General features: G+C 36.7%; 1 protein-coding gene and 1 long non-coding RNA gene across 3 annotated transcripts in view; one reads left to right on the forward strand and one right to left on the reverse strand.

The window, feature by feature from the left end:
• The window catches only part of LOC140328799 (uncharacterized), a 22,320-nt gene extending 7,636 nt beyond the window's left edge, over positions 1-14,684 (forward strand). The window contains exons 2-3 of the long non-coding RNA XR_011920353.1: positions 12,332-12,406; positions 14,448-14,684. This is a non-coding gene — a long non-coding RNA (uncharacterized lncRNA). The remainder of the gene's footprint in view (positions 1-12,331; positions 12,407-14,447) is intronic.
• Positions 1-26,813, reverse strand: part of BACH2 (BTB domain and CNC homolog 2) — a 164,671-nt gene that overhangs the window by 108,144 nt on the left and 29,714 nt on the right. For both annotated transcript variants that reach the window (XM_072408646.1, XM_072408647.1), the window contains exon 2: positions 25,945-26,065. The gene's annotated coding sequence lies outside the window, so the exon portion shown is untranslated. The remainder of the gene's footprint in view (positions 1-25,944; positions 26,066-26,813) is intronic.

Here is a 26,813-nt window from a genome sequence, read left to right on the forward strand (position 1 = left end):
GAGTGCTGAGAAGTTCCTGGCTTTGCCCAAAAAGCAGAGAGCCAGAGTTAATAAATAACACATTTATTCAACATATTCCTCCCTGAGACTGATGCACTTGGTACAACGTGATTGCAGCTTTTCTAGACCAATCAAAAAAAAAAAGTCCTTTTGTCGAGCCGCAAAACAACTCTCAGGAGCATCTTTGATGTCAGAAATGTCCTCAAAACGTTGCTCCATCAGTTGTTTTTCTTCAAATTCGGGAACAGATAATAATCTGAAGGGGCCAGGTCAGGTGAGTAGGGGGAATGGTGGACCAATTGGAAACCCAGGGTGTTCAATTTGGCAGCCACAACGTTGAACGCGTGCGCAGGTGTATTGTCCTGCAAAACAAGGATGCCTTTGGTCAACTTTCCATGGCGTTTCATCCTAATTGGCTCCTTCAGCTGGTCCAGGAGGTTAGCACAATACTGTCCAGTGATACTAGAGCCCTGAGGTAGGAGGCAGTCTACCAACAGAACACTGTCTTTGTTCCAGAAAACGGACGCCATTACTTTTTTGGCTGATTTCTGGGTTCAGACTTTCTTTGGCCACATGGACCCAATGTGGCTCCATTCCTTTGACTGTTCCTTGGTTTCAGGATCATAGATGTTGAGCCAGGTTTCATCCTAAGTCACTAAGATATTAGGCTGTCATATGCCCCCACACTCATTTCTTTATTTCATCTGGAAGGGGGCAAAGCCAGGAACTACTCAAAACCCCCTCGTATAGTCATGTAAAATCTTAGATGGATTAAACACTGCACTGAAGAAGGGCTTTTGGAGTAAATTGAAAAATATTGTTTCATGATCATTTTACTTTACAGCATTGTAGCAAACCAAGCAATCAAAAATCTGATAAAGAGGCAATTAATTGAAAGACCTCTGATGAATATATAAAGTAAAATAACAGTCATTGCAATTATTCACCGGCCAGAGTTTTTTAGATTGGCTTCAGTATTTATCATCACGATTATACAAATGACAATAATTGTATGGAAATTAGAAAAAAGAAGGCCAAGTTTGAAATGTACATTCAGAATGAGATCCTTGCACACACAGTCCTTGCAAAATTTAGCATATTTTGGTTATCAAGGTCAATAAGGAGAGCTTTTACAGAGCGATTACAAAAACTAATTCACAGAACAACATCTCAAGATGACACAAGATGGATAAATAGCTACTTTCACTACATCCTTGTACAGAGGAAAAATGTGCTGAGGGCCTAGGTGTCAAAAAAGGAGGGCAATCAATGGCAGAACATATTACCGACAAGTGTAAATAACTAAAAAGGAGGACTCCCCCATTAACTTTCTCTACTGGAGTACAAGTGATTTCTGATCTCATAGGTTTTATGTCACAAAAATTAGAGGAAAGTTAAGATTATAGGTATAGAATAAACACACTGATTTGAATGAGTGAGCAGGTTTGATTTTAAAGGCTCAGATGCAACATTGACCAGCTCTGAAAAAAGTACACCTTTCATCAAAATACCAATTGGCACTAAAAAGATGGTAGATTAACCATTCCTGTAAACTCTAATTGATGGCAGCATAATGTTAATTCAGAACTTCTGCTCATGAGCCTTACATAGGCTTTTTTCATTTGGTAGTGCAAAATAAAAATTATGATTTACACAAGGTTTTATTCTTTTCAGTTTAAACTTTCATTACATATATTTTGAACCTGTTTTGTGGCAGCTCAGTTAATTACATGCATCACTCCCCACTCACAGACTATAAGGTAAAACACCGTGTGTCCATGTGAGGACAGAAGCTCTTTAAAATTAGCAGTCCAAAAGAGCAGATAGGTTATTTATGTCATTGATACTGTACAAAATTGTAATTCTCATCAGATGCAGAACATGCCAGAGGCTTCAAAAAGCACAAGGCTGCTTGCCAGCCATATGAGCAACTGGTGACTGAACCTCTCCTGCCATTCATACACAGTAGTAATCCATTTGATCACAGAGTAAAAAGATATAAAAAAAAGACTGCAAATAAATGCACCACCAATGAGGAAGAGAAGAAAGGAGACAGAAAATAGCACATATTGTGAGTACTTGTAAACTTTCTAGCTCCTTTCTGCCCACCTACTGTCCTGATTATTTGGATTTCATACTGATGCATTTAAGTTGGGGGTGAAAATACTTTGTTGTGTCTTAGCCACACGTGGTCACATAAGGGCAGAGACACATTCTCAGCTATTCATATGATCTGACCACAGTGACTCAGAACATATACAAGGCTTCCATTTCCCACTCCTGATGGCTGAATGCAGTGGTGGGTGAGTAAAGGAAGATGAGTCTGTATTTTGTTGGGGACAGCGCCATTAAGGTAAACTTTCTTTTGACCTTCCTTGGCAAAACACAGCTTCACTTAAGAGTCATCCTAAAACACCATCTTTAAAAGGACAAGACACGAAAATTCAAAACAATATAATGAAAAAGAACAGACTAAAGGCCATAGTAACAAAGAAATTAACAGTTAAATATAGACCATATGTTGTTACAGATCTCATGCAGAAAAGCCAAGAAATCCAATCAAATTTGAATAATTATTCCAGCAGGATCTGAGTCACTAAGAATTCCAAGAAATTAAAGAGCTTACAAAAATCTAAAAGGAAAAGGAACATATTTTTCAAAATATGATAACATTTAAAAAACAATTAATCAAACTGTGTCCAAATAGAAAAATTAGGCTCTGATTTTGGCGACACAAGGGCCTTTACGGTCTTCTTCAGCATCAATTTATTACATAAAAATGTAAAGTGTGACATCATCTGCTGGTGATGTGGATTGGCTCCTGGTACGTTATTGTATAATTTTTGAGGAGTGCATTTCTTTGTCTACTTACTGGTCTTCGGTGGCAGACCTTGTCTATAAGTTCACAGATATTATTATTAAAGATAAACCCCCTTTGGCGTTACTTCATGTCTCTGATATGTCGAAAAAGGCATACAAAAACTCTTTATTACGACATCTTTCGAATGCCGCAAAGGCATTAATTCCCGCAATGTGGAGGTGTGACAAACCGCCAACCCTAGGGCACTGGCTAAGGAAGGTGGCAGATGTTTACCGTATAGAAGACCTGACAACAGCTGGGATGAATCAGACCGATAAATTTATCCAGACCTGGTGTTACTGGGTTCAGTATAGTACATCTGCAGAGTATGGTAGATTGGTGGGTGGCTCATTTTTAAGAAGAATTAGTTATTGTGTTTGATTGTAAAGACCGAGCTGACACATTAAGTCGGGAAAAACCCACCCCCCACCACCACCACCACACCCTCCTCTCTATTGCTTTTTTCTTCTTTTCCTTCTGCAAATATATTAAAAAAACTGAGATACTCTGGTTTCTATGTATTTTACTTTTCCATCATTGCATTATCCTAATGTGTTTGTCTTGTGTTTTCTCAGGACATTGTTGTTTTTTTTGTACATTGTGTAACATGACATTTTATTTATTTAATTATTTTCAATAATCATAATTTAAGTACACTCCATAAAATTAGTTAACAAAGCCTAAAGCAAGAGAAAAACAATGAGCAAAGTAATTAAAACCAAATACAGTGCCATTGTCAAAGAATCTTAAACACCCAATACTCTTCTTTTTAAAGTTTTGAGAGTGATAGTTTCTTCTAAAACACTTCTGATCAGATTTCAATTACCTTCCTGCCTTTGGAGACAAAACAGGAAGTCACCCAAAATGAGTGAAATTCGCCACTCAGGCACTTGTCACCAGTATCCATATCCTTTTTGGAGGATACCCCCATCTCCTGTTTTGGATTCTGGGGAAGCAACAGTTACAGGAACATGCATCACTGTTGCTCAAGTTGACCGTTCCTTAATTGCGTTAATAATTTCATAATATCTTCTAGCTACTGGATAGTATATTAATTAGCATTTATACATTCTGTTTCGCGTTATTTTAATGAACACTAGGTCAGTTTCACTTATGTTTTGATAGCATATACACTCTATGTCATTTGTTTGGACGATCAGAAATAAACTTTATTTTGCACCTATTATTCCCCTCAATTACCTTGGCCATGCCAGGATTAGATTCATAGTAAGCACCCTGATCACTGGCTGATATTTGCATATCACTGTATGGTTATATGGATATTGGACCATGTTGCTTTTTTATTGCTTTTAACCTAATCAGACATTCCCTCAAATATTCTCTTGTGTGAATCTTTCAGGGCCATGTTTATGGGAATGTTTAAGGGGATGTCAGAATCCCTGTTTTATAAAATAAATCCAATGTGTGTCTTTTCAGGGTTTTTATATTTTGTGTGGATACTTGAATTAGGGAATGCTGTATAAGAGCTTATATTCTAGTGTCAACTGCAATCTGTGTTTAACTGCAAAGATCTTTTATTAGAAGTGACCATAGTCACCAGAACAATTAGCAATGGGAAATCTCCCTAACAAAGTCCATGTTTTACATAACTATATAGTACGGATGCAAATGTATTATTTTTTACAATTAAATCCATGTGCATGGCCAGCATAAGAAATATTGATTGAAATAAATGTGTAATATGTTGAGGCTTACAACATTCAGCATTTGCTGACAGTGGTTATTATGGTGATGTTCTTTACATGAATGCACAGAGAGTACATTCTAAGTTACATGAAGAAGATTATTTTATAGGGGAAACACACACTAAAGTATAAATCAGGTAATAGGTTAAATTAAACATCATATGCAACTTGGTTCACAAAGTAGGTTTACTGAACAGTGACCGATATCTCTAGTGACATAGCAACACTCCGAAGTACAGTTCTTTAAAGCTGTGTACACATGTCCAATTTTTATCGTTGGAAATGAACGACGAACGAACGACCGATTGGCCAAAAATCGTTTGTAAAAAAAGTAACCAACGACGCCGACGAACGAGGATAGTCGTTGGAAATGAACGACCGGACCCTGTATGTACAGCACCGTTCATGCATCGTGCACTCCCTTGTCGTTGGAAAGGATCGTGAAAGATCCTTTCCAACGACAAAAATTGGAAGTGTGTACGCAGCTTAAGGCACGTTTCCTAAATAATTTACTAAGTAATTGCCTAAAGTTAACCTGAATAAAAAGGTAGCAACACTAAAAGCACAACATGACACGTGCCTGAATTAGTGTTAAAACAGATCTCTGTGTTCCTATGGAGTCCATTTTTTCCTAAGCATAGGCTGTATGTGGTCCTATTTTCTGCTCAGTGTGAAAAAGTATGTTAATCCTAACAATGGTCTTCTCATATTTGCTTCATTTTGTTCTAATAAAAATAGTTGAAGGAAAAACACCTGTTTATCTTGACCGAAATCCAAAGTGGTCCTGTGCACTTCCAATTTGGTATATTTAGCTTTTACAGTTACCTATACTACAACACACCACCCATGCCATGGAGATGTGTGTCATTGATGAAGAGGGGTCTGTGACTTAGCACAAGATTTTTAATAACTAAACCAAATGTTGGACTAATATTGAAAATGAACAAAGACAAAACAAGATATACCACAAATGGGACTTTTAAGGCAGCTAGACATATATTCCATGAAATACTTATTAAGTAAATATTAAAATGCTCAAAATATTGTAATTAGAGGAGTGCATTTCTGCTAGGATGAACAAGATGTTTAATGTGATTAAACAACTGGAAATTGTGCATGTAATGTAGAGATGTAATATAACTTATATTTATTATTTTTTGCCCCAACAAAAACTATGCCCCCATTACTGTAAATTAGGTGTAAAATTACAGAGGCTCAATTGTCCAAAAAAGTCCTGGTAAGCGGGTCTGGACTGAAGACGAGCTCATGGTCTCATGTACAGTCTGATGCTGGGATTCAGGGGGCTCCATAGCAGCACAGCAATTCATTTAAAGGCAAACATTAACCTGCAGTTACTACAAGGTGCCAATACTTCTGAAGTATTGCTGAATTTTAGGATAGCTCAATTCCAACTGTAACCTTTGAGCCTTGCACAGATGTCAGATTTCTGGTAATGGAAATAATCTTTCATGATCATTTCCAGTGACAGGAGAAGGAAAGAATGCTACACCACACAGCACTGTTCCAATTAGAGGGGAGGAGGGCAAAAGAGTGAGTGGCACCTCACTATACGTTCTCCTCCACAGGAGAGTACAACAGTTGTTGTTCAATAATCCACCAGGAAGGATTGATTAATTAGAGGGGACCACTATACATATGCTAACTTTTTTTGCCAGAGACAACCACTACCATCTTTTGGGAGACAAAAATCTAGTTTGTGCAGGTAGATTTAGTGACTTATCTCAATCCATTGTTCACTGCATTGACTTCAGTACAAAATAAAATTGGATTAGTTGCAATGTTGTTTTACAATTTACATATCACCAATGAACAATGGTCCAGCCTATTCATACAGAGGCTATTTATGAGCAAGTATTTAATTACCAGTTTTGTTCTAAGTCTACTCTATTACATTATACCAATAAAGGTTCAATGGCAATGCTGGTCATAAAGTTTTACATTTAGGATTGACAGGCTAGAATAAGGAAAAACAAGAATGCATGCCTTAGAATATTTTCCTTCAATCAAAGATGTAAAATTCACAAAAATTAAACATAGCATTTCAAGTCTCCTTGAGCTTTTTTTCACTAGAAATACTGTAATGTTAGACAGCAGCACATTGAACGATGAGGGGTGAGAGGGGAGGTGTGTTTTGAGTGCATTCCACTATCTGCAGATAAATGAATTCATGGAATACTCATTCAAAATTCCCCTTTTCCACCAACAAACCCAGTCTTAAAGTTCATTTTTTTTTACTGGTCATCAAAGTGGGCATTACCCATGTGTATATGTTTTATAAAGGTAAATGTAATTGGTTTATTTAGGGATTCGACACGTGCTAATACATAGTTTACAAATAGAGGCCATAGAGAGAGATAGCTAGATAGAGAGAGCTAGCTGATAGAGAGACCTAGAGAAAGATTTTTTGGAGATTTTTTTCCAACTGGGGTTCCAAAATTTTTAGATTATAGACAGAAAAAGGAAAGGAGTGAATTGGTATTATAAAGCCAAGCCCAGTGGACCAAGACTGTGCTCCCTCCCTGTATGCATCTCAAGGTTGCATATCCAGGTTTAGGTTTACCAGCACTTACTGTTCAATGCAGAACCCACACCACATAACACTGGCACCACTCACTGCTTTACTCGTTGTAAATAAAGAAAATTAAACTTCTGTTTGCCTGCCTAGTTTGAAGGGTTTCATGGTGATTTCCAAAACTAGGTAACTACTTTCGTTCCCTTCAATATCACAGTATCTTTCTAAATAATATGCATTCATTTTAACAATTAAAAGGATCATTGAAAGAAATGTGTAAATATTACAACTAGAAAACAGTCAGAGTGAGGAAATACATTTCATAAATATGTACCTATAATTTTTATTGTTAATCTTTCTATATTTTCATCATTTCTTAAAAACCTAGTGTCATCTCTCACTCAAAAGAAACATTTAGATAAAATGGTTCACAATTGTGCCAATATCCGGGGCATAATTTCTAATACAACTATTCAAAGTAGACAGAAAGCCAGCCACACAAATCCCATATGTGCTTTAACCAGTTTATGTTTTGAAATCTACAGCTTTAAGTAAAATACTTTAAAAAAATCAAAACTATGTTTTTAAAAGCCACCAATCAGATTCAGTCCTGCCCTTTTCTGTTTTTTAAGGTTGGTAATGCAGAAAGAAAGCAAGGACTTTTACAGAGCAGTAGTTACATGAAGTATGATTCCTTTACCTTTCCATTATTTCTGTATAGGGAAGGACATGTGGACTTCTGTATGTAAAAATTCAAAAGAATACAAGGAACATGTTGGCTTTAGCTTTGTTGGGTTATTTCAGCTGTTTTCTAAAACTGCACCTCATTAAACTCCCAGTGTTAATTTTAAATGTTTGGCTCCGTCAAAAGTTTAACTATGCCACTTTTTTAAATGTGCAAAGAAGCTGCTGCTGCTGCAGAAATGGAAGTTTTTTTTTTGCACTGACTTTTGGTCGGTGCATTCCATCTCATCGACTTCCACCTTCAGAGTATTTCCTCTTCTAAAGTTTGTCTTGTCCTATGCTGATTTATTATGAAAAGACACTCCATAGAAATGAGTCACATGACTGCTTAAGGCCAGGATCCCACGAACACATATTGCTGTAATGCCATAACAATGCACATGTGCAAGGAAGGGGAAAACAATGGAGTGATTTCACATGCCATAACTGAATGTAGATTAGGAATACACGGAGCATAACATTGATGTTGTTACTTTTTTAACAGTCAAGGGTTAATTGCGTTTTAAACACAAAATAGAATAAAGTTTCCATTGTTCTACAAGATTTCAGTCTCTTTGGGATGTTGGCATATTATGAACACATTATGTATTAAAGATTATCATGTTCAAAGCAAACATTTAAAAAGGTAAAGCAAGTTATGTCCGCAAAACAGAATAGGATTAAGGTGAAGCTGAATCTAGGCTTAAAACACACAGAATTATTAAACAAGACTGAGGCAAAAAAAAAATTAAAAAATGTATTAGTCTCCAAAGTCGATTCCAACCATTCCCAACTAGCACTACAGACGTACTATCTAGTGCACCTTCTGCAAATCTCTTCAGGTTTATTGGTATTGATTTTTAAGTCTGTCTGTAGTAACTACATCTCATTATGAGACATAAATTAACTACTGTCTTATCAAAGGCATCTGCTCCTCTTTTCTTTCCACACTCTTAACAGAAGGGCCCTAAACAGAAGCACATTAAAATCAAATTGAAATCAATGGAGAACAAGCTCATCAAGCTTCAGCTTACCGAGACACCTCTTCAAAGCTGGAACACTTGAATTTTCTCTTCTGCAATGTATACTGGTTCAGACTGTGTTCTCTCATTAGGTTGGCTAATTGGTGTTTTCCTCTCGTGTAATAATTGGAATGAAGACATTTACAAACCCTTCTTACCATACAAACATGTAGTGCTATTAACCAACATAAGTCTTTTTTGAAATTGAGTTTTCCCACTTAGCAACATCTGCATTCACTACAAACAAATCAGCAAGCAAGTAAAACCATAAAAATACTTCTTAACACAACAAATAGAATAATCCGTCAATGTCATGAAATATATCAGTAATACAGTTTTACTGCTTTATGTAGTATACATTCCATTGTTATTGCTTTTATGTCTTCTTTACATTAGCAGCATTAAAATACACTGTAAATACAACAAAAAATTGACAATATCTTGCAAGGTCTCTCTGTGGAAGATTATGGAAGTGGACTCCCAGAAACCGAGCACCTTATGGAACTGGAGTTCCAGATTACGAAACTGACAGCAGGCAAGATTTTTATTGCAGAAAGGACAGGGGATGCCCCCTCTGCATTGAAACATGCTTGCATGCATGTTAGCAATTTTTTTCAGAATGCTGGAATATGCTGCAGGTCTTGGCATTGTCTGAGGCTGTTGGAAGTGAATGAACTCGCAAGTTCATGTGCAGGAGATGTGACATCGTGGCCTGACTAATCCAAATGGTCAAAGATCCACACTTAAAAAAAGAGCAGCAGAAGATGGCACCACCTGTGATGGTACAAAAAGAGAAGAGAGTAATTTAAAAAAACTGCAATCAGGCAGGTAAGTGTATTTTTTTTTTTTTTTTTTACAGAAGGAACACTGCCTGTCCTTTCTGCTGAAAAGGACCTGCCTGGTTGCAATTTTTTAATTTTAATTTTGCTTTTATGTCAAAGAACATGTAGTCCTGAAGAAAGGTGCTAGGTGTTTGACCAACCAAAGGTTCCAAAGTCATCTCTGATTTGCAGACTGCACAGAACTTCAAAAAATAAGAAGTAACTGTTAGGACAAAATAATATTTTACAAATGTTGATAGATTCAAGAAGTTTTAGGGAGGAAGCATTTTCATCTAATGGTTTAAAATTACTTTAAGTCTTAATGCTGATCCAGTGAAAAACAACATGAATTTATAGTTTAATACAATGTTATCAGCAAAAATAGACTTACCTTACTAAAAAAAAATGGCAGCTATTTAATGTTTCAATTTGGAGTGTGGCTAGTTTCGAGGACCATAGCTGCAAATTCCTGGATTTCAAGAGGCCAGAGAAAACACCATACATGCCTGCTACCTCATCAGTGAAAAATGATTCTGGTAAAACAGCTGGATTCTGAAGAGTTGACCTCAGCATTTTTATACAGTTCTCACACAGGTTAGGAGCAGAAACAAACATTCTTTTGTATTAATCATTCTGACCTATGTGCACTGTAATACAGTTTTGCTTTTAACAGGTGTAGAAAGATAAATTATTGGAAAAAAATAATGTAAAAAGTCTTAGTGATCTAAAAACAAAACAAAAACTAAAATAACTTTTGTGTGCATGTATTAAAAATGCTACAGAAGAACTTGAACACTTTCCCTAATTGCACAGCTGTGTGAATTTCTAAATATAACAAACAATCTGCTGGGGTACCTAAACTAGACCTCAGTGACTTTACAACTCTGCAGTACCAATTCCTTACATATAACATAAATATGAAACTGTACAATAAAAAATGCCATGTTTACAAAAACACAGTTTAAACACTTTTAATATACAAACAGTCAAGTTACAGTGCCTACGTTAAAATAATGTATCATTAGTTTGCTACAGGTAGAAGAAAGTATTTCCTCCATGTCCTTCAAATTTATAGCAAGACACGGGGTGATAGTTCAAAGCAGAGTTGATCTGTGCCATTTATGAATACAGCCAAGAACAGCACAGACTCTAGGAATTACAGGATGGAAGCATCTCCCAGATAGTATCTGAATTCAGAACGCAGATGCAGAAAATGCTTAAACAAAGATGACGCTATGCTCCTGGAGATTAATATTTACGAAAGCATTGTCAAGGGGAGTAGTGAGATTACTAGTAGAGTGGGAAGTAATAAAAACCTGCAAAATGGTATTTCTATACATTCTTGACAGCAGATGACATCAAAAAAACTGTTTTCTTGGTGACTATGGTCCTAGCTTCCCTGAGATCATTGACAAGTTCCCCCCCGTGTTGTTCTGGGCTGCTTCATCACCATTCTCATGATCATTGGAACTCCACGAGGAGAGGTCTCACATGGAGCCCCAGACCGAGGGAGATTGATAGTTATTTTGTTTTTTTTTTTCCATTTGAGAATCATTGCGGCAACTGTTTCATCTTCTCACCAAGCTGCTTGGCAATAGTCTTGTAGCCCAGTTAAGCCTTGTATAGGTCTACAATCTTGTCCCTGACATCCTTAGACATCTCTTTGGTCTTGGCCATGGTGGCTAGTTTGGAATCTGATTGATTGCTTCTGTGGACAGGTGTCTTTTATAGAGGTACTGTAACAAGCTTGGATTAGGAGCACTCCCTTACAGAGGGTGCTCCTAATCTCAGCTCGTTACCTGCATACAGTGAAGACACCAGGGAGCCTGAAATCTTGCTGGTCGATAGAGGATCAAATACTTATTTCACTCATTACAATGCACATCAAGCTCTGACTTTTGAGAACTGGGTTTTTGAGAGTTCTTTTGTTGGTATTCTGTCTCTCACACCAACATGCTGTTTCATGCAGTTATAGACTGTTCATTTCTTTGTCAGAGGGCAAACATACAAAATCAGCAGGGGGTCAAATACTTCTTTCCCTCACTGTGTATATATATATATATATATATATATATATATACACACATATACACACCAGCAGCGTGCACGTGGTGAGGTCCCTGGTATGCCGTCCTATATAGAGAAACAGCGCCAGGGGTTTATCCTGCTCCTCTGCACGCCAGCAGCAGAATACACATCTGCTTAACAGGAAAACATCTTGGAGTCCTAAAAACCACAGGTTTGTGTGATATCAGCAACATTTACTATATTGGCGCCCTCAATATATGATTTAATTATCAATAATTTATTTTAGATTCCACCATATCTCGTGGTGCTTAAGCCTGCCTGCTTTTAAGTACATGTTTGATGTGTACCCTAACATCGCCATATTCCCCCCAAATGTTTGGGACTCTCTTATACTTACATCAGTTCAACCAAGTCGCACAAAATATCATGTAAGTCATTTTTACAACTTACAGTATTTATAAAACTCCTTACTTTTATGTTTATTTGATATCTCCTGTAAGACTACAAATATCTTCCTCCATCATTTGGGAAATTGGTTTTGACCATTGATATTTAAAACAGTACCCCTGTATGTTTGTGTCAAAAAATGTTTCACACAAATTTAATATCATTTTCAATGCATGTGTTTATATATTTAGATATTATAACTGCAAACAAATTCGCTGATGTGCCGCTACTTCCGAAGAAGCCAAAAAACAGGTGAAACCCATTAGGTAAAAACGGTTAATATGAACTGATATTTTGTCCTGCAACATAACAAGCTATGGATATATATGTGTGCATAATCTTAGACAATGTATGTATAGCGCTCTCTAGGGCCTGGACTTAACCATACGGGACAACAATTTTTATGGTGGTTCACCAGTATTGATATGTGATGTACTCCTATTTATGAAATGTATAATTGAATACAATACTCCTTTGTTTGCCAAAAAAAAAAACCTTCCTCTCTTTGGTTTTTACATATTCTATTCATAGTTAAAGGGTTGGCCCATTTTTCTTTAGGTCATCGAATATATTTAAACTTGAACCACCACCTATTCTCCTACCTTTTAATCTGGATTTGAGAGCAACCTGAAAAGTGCATAAATCCTTAAATTACCATTATTGGGGATGCCTTGAAATTGTATGTGGTGTTACAGAACAATTTTAAGGACTGCCTTTTTTCGTATATTTTTGCAAATCGAAGAAAAGTTTCCCTGTTTTGTCAGAGAACGAATTAGGAGCAGAAAGTGTGCCATGTTCACTATAGTTAAAGTTTAATTTCTCATTGTGATTGCAGTGTATCTTTACCAGTTTGATATCTCTTTCTCTTTTGGACCGGTGGTGTAAAAATGGCCTAATAAATATCCCTCTGCTCTAAAACAATTGAAGTATAGTATAATACTAAACTTGCTGTTTCTGCACTTCAGCATTTCTCAAACAAAACTCAAAGAGTTTATTATACACCAAAGCTTAGGACTCTGATTTGTAGATCTTTTGAATGGACTGCATTTGTTTCTTGTCCTTAAGCTCATTGTAAACTGCACAACTCTATTTGTGATCAGTCTTGCTCCTTCATTTAAATATTCCTATTTGATCCATATTGCTGTGTAAACTCCCGGCATATGTGCCGAAAGGTCTCCTAAGTCCACGCTGCAAAAAATCTGGAGAAGTCTTTATTTAGGCATTTTATTGATGTGTCTTCTAGGAAAATGCTGCAGACGTACCAGCCGTTTGGATTCCTATTGTTTTACATTCTTTTCTTTGTGTGCAATCCGCACAGCTATTTATAGCTTCAGTCAGACCACTTCCAGCATGGCGTAATCCTTTCCTACGGCTGTTAAAATGGGAATATTGCCGTGTGGTTTGAGGAAAGTTAAGCTAAAGAAAAATCAGGATACTATTAAATACAGAGGATTGGTAATTATTTTTCATTTGACAAGAACTAAGAGCTGGATACTGATACACACTCCATTTTGTTCAAGGTTTTGGATTTATAGCATAGCATCCATCTAAAGCATGAAAGGTTTATTTAAATGTGTATCTTTTTTTAATGCAATTGAAGGAGTTGTTTTTCCCTCTTGGGTTCAAAATCTGATGAGTATGCTAGAGCCGCCTCCTGAGGTGATAAGCATATAAATGAAAGGAAATAAAGGACAGGACAGCAGGGATTTTCTTTGCAGCAGTTCAAAATCAAATGTATTGTTTACAATGGTTAATTTCCATCACATTCATGTAAGTACATATTAAAGATAAGGTGGGACTCTCCCATTAACATCATGGGATTTCTGACCCTTTACCTAGACAGATTTTACAAAATTCTTTTGAGCAAGAAGTATGGTTCGCTGATAGGCTTCATCAGGGGACGTGCTCAGACCGTTTAACAAAGACTGGACAATAAAATACAGAAAAAATGCAAAGACATTCTTAGAATATTTCATTCTGTTGCAATGGTATAATCAATATATACAACATACGCCATAGTTTTAGATACCTTCCAGATATTGAGGGTATTAATACCATATGTGTGGTAAGGAATGAATTCTGATATGCATGATAGTATGTAAATCACAATAGGAGTATATCTTATACGTTATATGTGATTTGTGTAATAAGGTGTTGTAGGTCATAATCGGTTGTAGGTACTTTATTTCCTTTTTTTTTTTTTTAAGTTTAAACTGCCAGATTAATTTTTTCCTTTCTGTGCACCTCAGTTGTTCTTGTAACAGGTGTTCCCACTGCAAGATTTAATCTTTTTTCTTTTTTTTTTAGGGACAACGTTAAAATTTTGGATTTCCTTCTTAATGATCAACAGCACAAATAACGTGATCAATCCTAAAAGGGATACAGACAGCAATAAATCGATGACTGAAATTCTAACCAAAAGTCTGTCAAGAACTAAAAAGGTTTTGCCTAGAGATACATTTTAAAGTGGACCTAAACTCAATGTTATTACTTTATAAAAGTTTTGTCTACCCTTTTATGTAAAGTAAAAAAGAAGCACCTGCCCTTTGTCTTGGTTATCGCCGCAGCGAATGGGTGCACCTACGCCATGCATCCCAGGAGACTCCTGGCTGCTCCTTTTGCGCATGCCCAATATATATCATGAAACAGTACATGTTTATTTTTCTAAAATAGTGCAATCTTTTAAAGTCGTAAAGTTATATTGCACCTTCAGGGGAAAAAAAAAAAAACAATCATTTATGGTACAAATTTTAGGTTTTCTTAACAATTAAAGTAAACATTCGAGAAATACAGTGGAGAAAGTTTGTCACCAACCTAGACGTTTGCAGTGTTACTACAGTAGGATGGGACTCAGACAACAAGATTTCTTGATGCGGATTAACCACATAGAAATAGTTGTTCTGTTCATGAAATTGTTTGTTTCACCTAGTCCTTGCTAAGAATAAGGCACACATGGTAGGTACATAATTTGTGAGATACATGTCCAACATAGTTATCTGCACAGTAACTGAAAATGGAATTGATAAAAAAACAATACACAGGAGTGGGTTAAACTATCCATGCAGTCAAAGGCACTTGTGACTACCCCTAAAGTTTCTTATCCGCATACACCATAAAGAAAAGGCTGAGGAGAGGAAATAAAAAGGCAAAGGAGCAGGATAGAAAAAGTGCAAGATAAAAGAGAGGAGTGGGGAAAGGGGAAGAGGCGAGAAAAAAGGCGGTAAGCAATAAAGGGCACTTAGCAGGGCTACGGTACATACCATCCAGTCACACTCCCAAAAGCACCCTGTACTGTTGCCAGTAGCAGATCACGATAAAAGGCTTTGGTCCCATGGGGCATAATGTTTATCAAGATGGTTATATAACTAGGGCTGACACTTGCTCCTATCTGTGGATAAGCTTTTTACAAACACATAAATCGGAGAGGGCTGGGGGAGAGTGAACTTCCATTGGGCGGCGATACGGCATCTTGCTACAGTGAGGATCTGGACAAGTAGCGCTTTCAGGTTTTTGGAGAGTCCCTTCACTGGAACATTGAGTAGGTGGGTCACAGGATCCAACATTATATCTTTTTCCGCCAGGCAAGACAGAAGATTATTATCCTCCCTCCCATACTGAATAATGTCCTGGCAGGTCCACAATATGAGGAATAATGTACCACCATTAAAACCACATCGCCAACAAAGGTTTCTGCTGGTAGGGAAAATTGCCTGAAATTTGTCCTGAGTGAGGTACCAATGCATAAGTGTCATATAGTTATTCTCTTTACAGAGCATACATACTGAACTTTTATGTGCCCTGCTCCATATAACCTGCCACAATTCAAATGGAAGTTCCTGACCAATATAGGACTCCCATTTGCACATGTAAGGATGCTTAATGTAAGGTAGTACAGGTTCTCCGTTCAAAATTTAAAAGAATTACAAAATAAGGCCCCCTACGCATTTCTTTTTCAAATGGCGTTGGAGCTGAAAAAGTAAGATTTCTAGTTGGGGACTGCACATGATGTCAGATTTCAAGGTACATGGCAGAAAGAAAACACAAATTTTTAAATCTGTGGAGGAGATAATTTCCCTCGTTAGTATGAGCTATGGCCAATGCAAAAAAAATCCACTTGTAGCACCAGGGTTGAGTCATAGACAATGTTACGCTGTCTGGAATTTGCAAATAAAATAAAATTATGTGAGAAGGCAGGTGATAAACCCCACTCGGTCCTTGCATACAACAGCCGGTAAAGACTTCCCTAATTGGGTGGCTAAGATTCTGGTAAAAACTTTGAGATCAGAGTTCAACAATGCAATAGGGCGATAGCTGGTTGAATCTGTGGGATCTTTACCCGGTTTTAATAACACTGAAATATAGGAGTGAAAGGTGGGCTGTGGGAGAGCGGCACCTTCTGTAACGCTTATATATAGAGACAGACCAAGCGGGGAGAAGTTAATAAACAAATTTCATATAGTAAAAGCAAGGCAGCCAATCAGGCCTAGGGGCCATGTTCAAAGGCAAAGATTTTCACCTCTAGGGAGATCAGGTCATTCAGCTTATCAATGACTTTGCATTGTAATGAGAAAACCTGCAGTGTTTGTATCCACAAATAGAAGAATCTTAGAATTTATCTTACCATGAATAGCACTATTTCAGGGAAATGCAACAAGCTAATCATACAAGCAGGAAATCAGATCCTAAACGCCTTCAGGTAGCATGATTTGACTTTGACAGTTTTTGTCATCATTTTAAATTACATTGCTTGTACAGCTGCTATAAATGTTTTTTTTTTTTTTGCAGACCTGAAAGTTTTCCTTTAAAGCAACTATCGATTTTCCATAAAGCTGGGCAAGCTATTGCCCTAAGAACTTTTAAATACACTTCTTTGCTGTTCATAAATTGCTCCAAACAAGATAAGGATTTCAATAAACTCTTTAACACGACTTCTAGAAAAACATTTACTCATCCAGTTAGCCATAAAGTGGTTTACAGTTTAAAGAGAGCAATAATCATACCTGCCAGAAATTTTCTTGACAAGCAGAAGTCCGACAAGGTGAAACACAGGTTTCACAATGAATTGATCTAGGGACTACCCATAGTAATAGCAGCAGGTTTCACATCAAGCACTATCTATTATTGTGCTATAGTACTTTGTACTTCATGACTCATATTTTAGACTGATAGCACAAGGAATGGGCATTCTGTTTAATATATCTTATTCTGACTCTGCAAACAGCTGACAAAATCTACATTTTCCATGTAGCAGCCAGCAATTTCCAGAAGAGTGGATCTTTTTCTCAAAATACAGTGACCTAGACAATCACATTTAAATACTAATACAGGTCAAATATGACACATCTGTGTGTTATGCAAAAATGTGGACTTTCAACAATAGGTTAGGGGTTTAGAAATTACAAATATATTTTACTTTCACAAGCAGTAATGGGTCCGGTTTTAGAATTTTCCAATATGATTATATTTGTTTGTCATTTAAACTGTTTCAGATAGAAGTGGCAGTACAGGTGCTGTATATGCTTGACACTTGATTAAGAGAAATCATCTAATATTTAAAAAAATGTGTGCATGTATGTAGCTTTGTGATTGTGGTAGAATTACCAGAATGTTTCTTTAGGACAGGGAATACATGATTTCGCATTAATGTTCAATGCGATATGAATATCGCATTAATGTTCTGTGATTTAAACACTTTGAAAAATAGAATGCAAATTATTTATGAAATGTACAACAAGCAACTATAAGCACCACTGGAACAAAGTATACAGGAACATTTAGCCACAGTCCAAGGACCTGGAGGAACAGGATATGTTTAGGGTAAATTCACATGAAATACATGATTATATTTCACTGGGATTTTTTTTTTTTTTAAAGACTCAACACAAACCAAATACCAAATATAAATACCAAGAACATTGTTTTGTATAGGAACTATTTAGCACATTAGCAACAGTGCACTGACTTGCAGGTCAGTTGTACAACATCATGGTGGCTACATTTTGCTATGTTGATCTGTGTTGCCATTAAATTAGTTCATAATATATATTATATAAAAAAAAAAAATCACATGAACTTTGGGACAAATGTAGTATACTTTCAAGGTTATTAATTTTGGCATGAGATCTGTTTAAAATGCTTGAGCTCTATTTGAGTTTGCTCACAAGTGCTTCTGACCTGCTGCTTAGGTGCTTTTTAACACAATTTCTTGCATAGTGAGTAAACCAGCTCTGACACAAACATGCTAGTACATAAATCCTTAACCAACTGTTTTAAACCTAAAGTAGTATTTTAAAATCTAGTTTTCCATTTTTAGTTTTAAAGTAACATATTATAAGCATTTGGGGGCAGGGTCTTCTCCTGTGTCACTGTCTGTATCTGTTGGTCATTTGCAACTCCTATGTAATGTACAGCGCTGCGTAATATGTTGACGCTATATAAATACCGTTTATTAATAAAGCAACAGTAAAAGTCATAGTAATAGAGTGACATAGAGAAAGTCATGCCATACAGTTTTTTTTAGCTTGCAAATCAATTTACAAATTTACCTGGAAGCTCGGGGTTTTGTGTTTAAATCATAGTTGGGACTAAATCTGCATACAGTGTGTACGTTATTGTTTTTCTACTGATATTCCAGTTTTCTCCACCTGGAGTGCATTAGTATCATGGGGACCTAGTGTCATGGTTTGATGTATTCTATTATCTGCAAAGTGCTATGTAATATATTGGTGCTATATTCTACAGATACAGGCTGTTCTCTATTGTGACCAGTAAGCATTTTTTGAATTGCGGTTTTCTTTCTGACATATTTGAGCTGGCACTCTGATAAACATGCATGCTGGCAAACTGGTCAGGAATCATTGCTATAAAGTGTGTAACACAGTGTGTGTGCGCTCTGTATCAGTTACACCACCATTGTCTGACTCTGGCAGCAGAAGAAAAAAATAACTGCAAGACACAAGCACAGACGGCCTTATTGTACACATCATCATGTTCGAGAAAGATACTTGCTTTCTCTCTTTCCCTTTTATAGATGTGTTCAGTTAGCTCACTATATTGACCCCACCTCTTTCTGCGAAATAGACATTACCTTATTCAAGAAAGAATCTGCACTGCATTCTTCTGTCTGGCTCTTGAAAGGATTATTTTCATGTAAGTTTAATTATGTTTTAAGTCAGCCACAGAGCAGCAGAAGAAAACATTGTTGGTCATCCGATATGTAGAGAAAAAACATATAGTCACATGGTGGAGAGGTACTGTAGACATAAGGCCCATGCCTTTAACAGAGGTTTAAGAGAATCCCTCCATTTGGGTTCCACAGTCACAAAGAAAAATGTGATGCACAAGCACATGTTTCTGCCAGCAAGATCTATGTATACTGGCTTAGAAATTAATTACCTAAACAAAATAGTAACACATACCAATAAAACTATTTACTACAAGAAGGAATGATTATGTGTAACATATGGCAGCACTATTCACACTTTTCCTAATAATAATAATAAAGTCCTAATATTAAATTATTCTAGAGGAAAATTCATATTGGAATATTTTGGGGTATTTTCTATTGTGATTCACAATATGTAAAATTATTATAAAATATATGTTATATATATATATATATATATATATATATATATATATAGATATATATATATATATATTTATTTATTTTTTATTTAGCCATCGGCTACTCAGCTGATGCAGCTAGTCAATATAAATGCATAGGATTTATAAAAACCACAGACATATTTGATTTTGATGTTATTGTAAAACAGATAATTTTTTGTTCTTTTTTAAATTTTGCTATAAATGTTTTTTTTCTTTTTTAAACTTCAGCCTTACCTTTAGTTTTGGACTGTTCCTTATACAGCTTCCTCTCCCCTGTGCTGAAATTGTTGACTTGTTTACTTGTTTTGTGGTATGCATTAGAAGCTGCAGGAGGTCAGATAAAGCCCGCCTTATTTCCTGGCTGAAGGATTTCCAAAAATCTTGACATAGTTTAAACATCAAATCTTTGGACCAAACATAACCTTAGTACTAGGGATGGATGCTATGATGTTTTCAGAGAGCTTTAAACAGCATTATGTCTGTCCTCCCAACAGTCACAATCTGCCTGCATTGCATAGGAGAGGCACAGAGACTTACTTATGACGTCAATGGGTCAAAAATAGGGTACAAAATTAAAGCACAAAGATTTTATTTACAAATTTCAGCAGCAGCTTGATTAGGGGTAGAGAAGGAACAAGGACAAGTAAAACATAAGCAAATAAAACTTCAAGTTTAATAAATTCACAAAGAAGAAAACAAAAAAAGATTTCTGATATATTTGGTCTGTTCTGAAAACCAGAGACCTACCTTGTGACCATGGGACTGTGCTTAGAACTTAAAGGCATGTTGCACTTTAGACCTCCATCATGAAAAAGGTCTACTGATTTGGTTGAAATCTTTCATCCAGACAGCAGCTAACCTTAACCTTTCAGGGCTGAGAAAAGAACAATGGGTGTATGAAATATTTTCCAACCCTAGACCCTCTTCTGAGATCCCTGGGCCTTTGCTTGTGTTCTGGGAGAACTTAGACTGATAATGAGACTGTAAAAAAGAAGCTTGTATTTATTGCTATTGAAGATAATGTATGTGTGATGTTAGGATTACCGTCAAAGCATAAGAGAAATAAAATAAATAATGACCAAACACCCAACCAATGTAGCAGTAATTTTATAATAGGAAACAGCAGAATCTGCAGAGTCTGTGTATTTCGGATTGAAATCACCACTGCCATGTTTTTAGTAATCAGCGTAAGACTAATTAAACCTCTCTGGCTTTCAAGCTATTTTTTTTTCTCCTTTTGCGCCCGCTCACTCACTATGTATTTTTGTGTAAATGATCTCACATGACTCAACAAATCCATCTGCATGAAGCAGGCCAAGTTCGGAGCCTTCCCAGGAGGGGAGGAGAAGAATTGCTTTGTGGAAAGACCTGGAGCTCTGCCCTTTCTCTGGCTCAAATTACTCGCCTGTCAGGCTTGACAGATTTGGCTGAAAATAAAAGGAAACGGCCGTGAAAAAGAGATGAATGAGCTCAGCAGTTCCGTAGATAACATAGGCTTTAGTGTTGCCCAGATCTCCCAAAACACCATCTCCCAGTGCCACGTACATCAGCAGTACCCAGTACTAGATACTAAACCAACAAAGCAGGGAAAGAGTCATTATTGTGGCGAAAACACAATGGGACAATTAAAATATCCCCTCCGAAGCTACAACTCGGGAAAGAAAAGGACGTATTTGAAAAAGCTAGCCAATGATGTCAGCTTGGTCTTTGCCAACAAAGAGCTAAGTCATTTGTGTAAGTGTATGCCAGTGACTATAGCGGGTATTAAGCACTTAGCTTGGGAATGACATAACTGTCTGTAATGTGAAGCAGTAAGAAATGCTTCTCTACTATCCGCCATATGTTTGGCCTCTCCGTTTTCAGTGCGGGTGTTCCAGCAGGCCATCTGCTTTTTGTGCAGCGATGGTGATGTAAAGCACAGAGTATTTCCCTATGTGGACCAAGCTTTGCCTTTCCTCCTTTCTCTCTTTAAAACTTCTTTCCCAGACAGAGTTCCTTTTCATTCACCAACTTTCAAAGCAAACTTTACCTCATATAGCATCCTGTCCTCCCGTCCCCCTTTCCCCTCCAGTTCCATTACTATAATTACTGAAGAATGCACAGAGCTGCAGTGTAAACAAGGCAAGTAGAGGCATTCCCATTTGTAGACTACACAGAGCAGGGCTTCCTCATACACACAGATAAGGATTTGTAACCAGCACTGCTGATATTTGATCCGGAGTGTTTAAAAATAGGCGCATTCTTGGCAGAAGGAAGAGTTGTCGTGGCGCCCTTGACACTTGTTTCACATTGAGAGAGAGAGAGAGAGAGAAAGAAAAAGTGCCCGCCCTTCCCCTAAAAAGTGGAAAAAGGACATTCACTATACATTACATCAGCTTTATAGCTTAACAAGGATAGAGTTTCAACAATGAACTGTATATACATTCTGGTAGGGTAAAATGAAAAAAAAAAAAAAAAAGCACAAATACAGCAATTTTACAATGAATTCACATGAATTTACAATGAAACTATTTTTGGCACAGAGGCAGTGATTCTAGGATACTTTTAGCATACTCTACAAACCCCGCTACATTTTGTTTGCATCCTTTAGACATACTATGTGGATATTATATTCTCTGTTTTCCACAAAATGCCCAGTATACAGGAGTGAATGTACCAATATAAGGCAGCTTTTAGCGGTCTTCATTATCGGCCATACATTTTTTCCCCATCATCCCTTGAAATTATTTTACAATATACAATATACTAAACCAGAAAGGAACTAGGAACACAATTTTAAAGCGGTAAGGGGTATTTAAGGAACAAAATTTGTATGATGAAAATCCATGGTTGTATATGACTCTGCTTGTAGATATTCCAACAGAGGAAAGTCAGAGAATATATTATGGACAAACTGAAATCATTTTCTACTGCAGAGGCACTGCATGTAAACATTTAAGCTTTGCTGTTTGAAGGCTGTTAAACTAAAAACCTTTCTGTGAATTTAGTGGAACATCCTTAACCAGCTGTATAAGGTTCCTTCCTTTAGAGGCTAATTGACCTTTCAGCATTAGGTAACACATCCATTTTTTATGCTTTTAATCCTACATGTAATATACTGTATCTTCTTATGAAAGTATTCTGCAGCTTTTCTCCTAAAGCTTTGCAATAAGGGTTCTATACCTGTCAAGCAGGCTAAAAATGAGAAATTCTTGGTGTACAGTCATTTCCAGAGCACAGCACACCTCGGCAATTAAACCACAGCAGACGGCACAGAGGTTTTCTTTTATGCCCGATAGCAACTGAAACTGAATCTAATAATCTAGCAAATTCAGATAATTACCAGTAGAAAACTCACAGTCCACTAGAAAGAAAGCTGTTTTCCTCCAGAGCTAGTGTGCATTTAATGAGAAACAATGTTAGTAAAAAAAATGCAGTGTAAGGCACATGCCACTGCATATAACACCATGTTTAAGCCTGAGTAACATTAGTAAATTCTGTATCTTGAGTAACTAACCACTGAGCCATTAACCACAAAAGGGAAACCTAGAGTGAGTCCATTTGTCAATTTACAGTACACACTCCTGCACTGATTGTCTTACAGCTATTTCTCATCTAAAGCCATATGAAGTCATGACATACTTCATATTAAAATCTCGCTGCTGTGCTTTATTTAAAAGAAGGTAGCAGAAACACTTGCTCAGAGTGTTGTTACCAGGAAGGCTATTAAACCATGTACTGTTTGGACAATCATATTAACAATACTCTTTCTTTTACCAATTTAAAGGAAACCTGTGATTTTACTATTCAAACAGGTTGCCATTCCATGTGGCAGCAGGTCCACAGTGCTGTATAAACAGTGAGTCTAAGGAGCTTACACAGGACTTTCCTTTGCCCATGCATTTGTTACCTTCCTTTGGTCCCTTATTCCCTTCAGCTGCTGAAGGCAAAGCACTGATTGACTGATGGAACTGGGCTTTAACATTACTAAATTACTCGAAGGAACGATAAACCCTGCAACAACATTAAAAAAACCATGTGTTTTCCGTGCATAACATTCATGCCAAGAAACAAAAGAAAAGATGGTGAGATTTTATTTCTATAAAAACATTTTTGAAAAATCAATATCATACCCCAAGTTTATACTTTTTAAGTATCACTTTTCCAAATGAAAAAACACATTAGTCTTTAATAAAATAAGAGAAAATTCTTTCTGCATAGAAACCTGTCATTTATCACCTCATTCAGCAGCTGGGAAACCATTGCAGGAACCTTGCTTCCTCAGATACCACCTCTCCAGCTACATACCAACAAAGACTGCTGATGTCCCATCTGCAATCAGTGATCTGGCTCTATCAACATTCAAAAATTTCTTGTATCCTAAACAAATGGGACTTAGTACCTCAAAAATGGTTGCTCCATGGAAAAGGATCATTTGATACAGTACAGCTGACATCCCCCCTTTTGCCCTTGGCCCAACCAACAAGTTTAATGCATACATTACCTACCTATGTCCCCTGAACAAGCAAGAATTGAGAAACGTGTTGGGGCCTCTAGAACTCAACTGAAACTTGTGTATCACTGAAAACTCCTATGTATTTGTTGATGGACCTATGATTTATGTACAATTATCATGCTGTAACAGTTGATCCTCATTGAATGAAACAAAAATGTTATTTGAAAAAAATCAAAAGCATTTTTGTATTATGAAGTGTCATCAACACATTTGTTGTTACCAGGTATACTCAGAGTTGATAGTAATAATAATAGTCCCTAAAACTTTATTTTGTGCATTTTTACCTTTGTGGAATCACAGTTTTATTCTACTTAAAGCTGACCTAAAGTCCAGCAAACCTAGAATGGAATTTGCTATGTGTTGGCGAATGTTTTCAATCTGGGACCAGATCAATTTCAGGTTTTTTGGTTCACCAATGTTCACTGATGTAAATGTATCCTTTTCCAGTCTTGGAGAGCTTTAATAAATCAGGCCTTTTATGCCTACAGGCTAAAACTCTAACAGATTTGAGCTTCAATACTCGCAGTAAAGCTTTCAAAAAGTACAGAAGAGAAAATATAATTTGCACAAGCACGTATACAGTACTTCCCTAGGATTATTAGAAGTTACAATCCTCTTGGACTGCAAACAAAAACTCCACATAATCATGCTGTGTGGACTGAGTACAAATTACTGTACATATCAATGTGTATTCAAAATAGGAAAAGAGTTGTTTTTTTAGAAATAAACTGTTGTCAGAGCTGTATCATGAGACTGTGTGTCAGTTCTGGGTTAGGAAATCTAATTTTACTATAGACATTCCAGTTTACAGTTGTAGTACATCTAGAACACAAAATGTTTTACTTAATAAAGTGAAAAAGAAAAAAGTGTTTTGCTCACCAAAGAGATATTTATTGACTATATCTTGGCAAGCCTAAAATTACTAATAGAAATTGTGGAGAGGAGAAAGGCAGGCTTTTGTTGGCAATGAGTTTTGTATAAATTCAAAGCATTTTTTTTATGTGTTTTAGAGACAAACATTTGTGACAACTAATATTCCAGATAGGAATTTAGTTAAACATGTGATTACCATACCATGAAAGACATAATTAACACATGAATTACATGAACATTGGAGATAAACCATACAAGTAAGGTTAAAAAATTAAAGAATTAAAAAATTAAAGAATTGTACTCAAAGAGTCATATTGTCTCAATTATTTCTCAACACTTTTCATTTAAAACAATGGCTTCCTCAGGGGACTCGAGTATCTCGAGACTCTGTTTCTCTGTAGCTTATTTCTACTTGAGACGAACACATAAAATCTAACACAAAAATACTTTGAATTTACACAAAACTCAATGCCAAAAAAAGCCTGCCCTTCTCCTCTCCTGATTTTTTTTGTTTTACCTATTAACAAACCCAAATTCAATATAGCAACTATTGAAGCCCATAAATTATAATGCAAAAAAAAAAAAAATATGACAACAGACCTAATGCAACAATTAGAATATTTATTCTTAAAATACAATATATTAGTGGAGTGTTGCAAAAAATTGGGGCAAAACATATCTTTGCCAAGCGGTAATAAGTTTGCTACTTCAACACATATTGCACGCATTAACATGTTAGAAATTCCTGATAAGGAAATTGTGGGGCGACTGATTTTCTTTAATATATTACATTTATAAATAAAGCAAACCTTCGTTTCTGCACATTACCTGAAGTTGTTCCAAAATGTAGTCATTTAATAGAACACTGTTTCTACAGTGCAGACGTTCTGTAGTCAGCTTGCTGAAGAAATCCTCCTTGTCCAAAAGTCACTGTACCACCAAGCATCACCTGTTAATAGATAAAGTTCAGTATCATTTTAATCTCGGTTTCTAAACATGCATTCAAGCATACATTTGCAGCCTATAGTATAAAGCAGTGGTCGCCAACCTTTTAGGCGGACCACTAAAATCACTGACTCCTGACCGCGCATGCGCGGGGAGCCGGGTGTCAATTAAAGGGGGAGAAGCCCTTTCCCATAGTGACGTCACCGTGACATAGCCCCTTCCACTCCCCCATCGCAGATCTAAGTCTGGGATGGGAGAGTGGGCAGGTTATGTTCAGGGACACAGTCCGTCAACTTCCCTATGCCTGGGATTTGTACAGGGACATGATCCGCGGCTCTGGCCGGTGCGCCCCCCTAGCGGGGTCTCTCTCCTGACCCTGCTCGGGGGTGCACCGGCCAGAGCTGCGGAACCCCAAAATTTTCTCGCGGACCACCGGTTGGTGACTGATGATGGCATTTTTATAGATGAATGTCGCCTGAAACAAAATGGTTTTGCCGGTCTCAGGTGAAAATCTAGCATGTTTACAGTGTTCCCGTCTTGTTTACTTACAACTTATGGCATGGCAGAGAGTTTAAAGAGGAGTTTAGCCTGACATTTAAGTCAATTAAAAATATGCAATGATATATATGGAATTTGCACCCACCACAAAGGATTTACATTTTTTTCCCACCAGACCCCCTTAAAAAAACGGTAGATTAAAAATTAAATATGTATATGTTGCCAGTTCTCTCTGGAGACAATACAGATTGAAG

The sequence above is a fragment of the Pyxicephalus adspersus genome, chromosome 4 (genome assembly GCF_032062135.1).
Source record: "Pyxicephalus adspersus chromosome 4, UCB_Pads_2.0, whole genome shotgun sequence".
Lineage (NCBI taxonomy): Eukaryota > Metazoa > Chordata > Amphibia > Anura > Pyxicephalidae > Pyxicephalus > Pyxicephalus adspersus.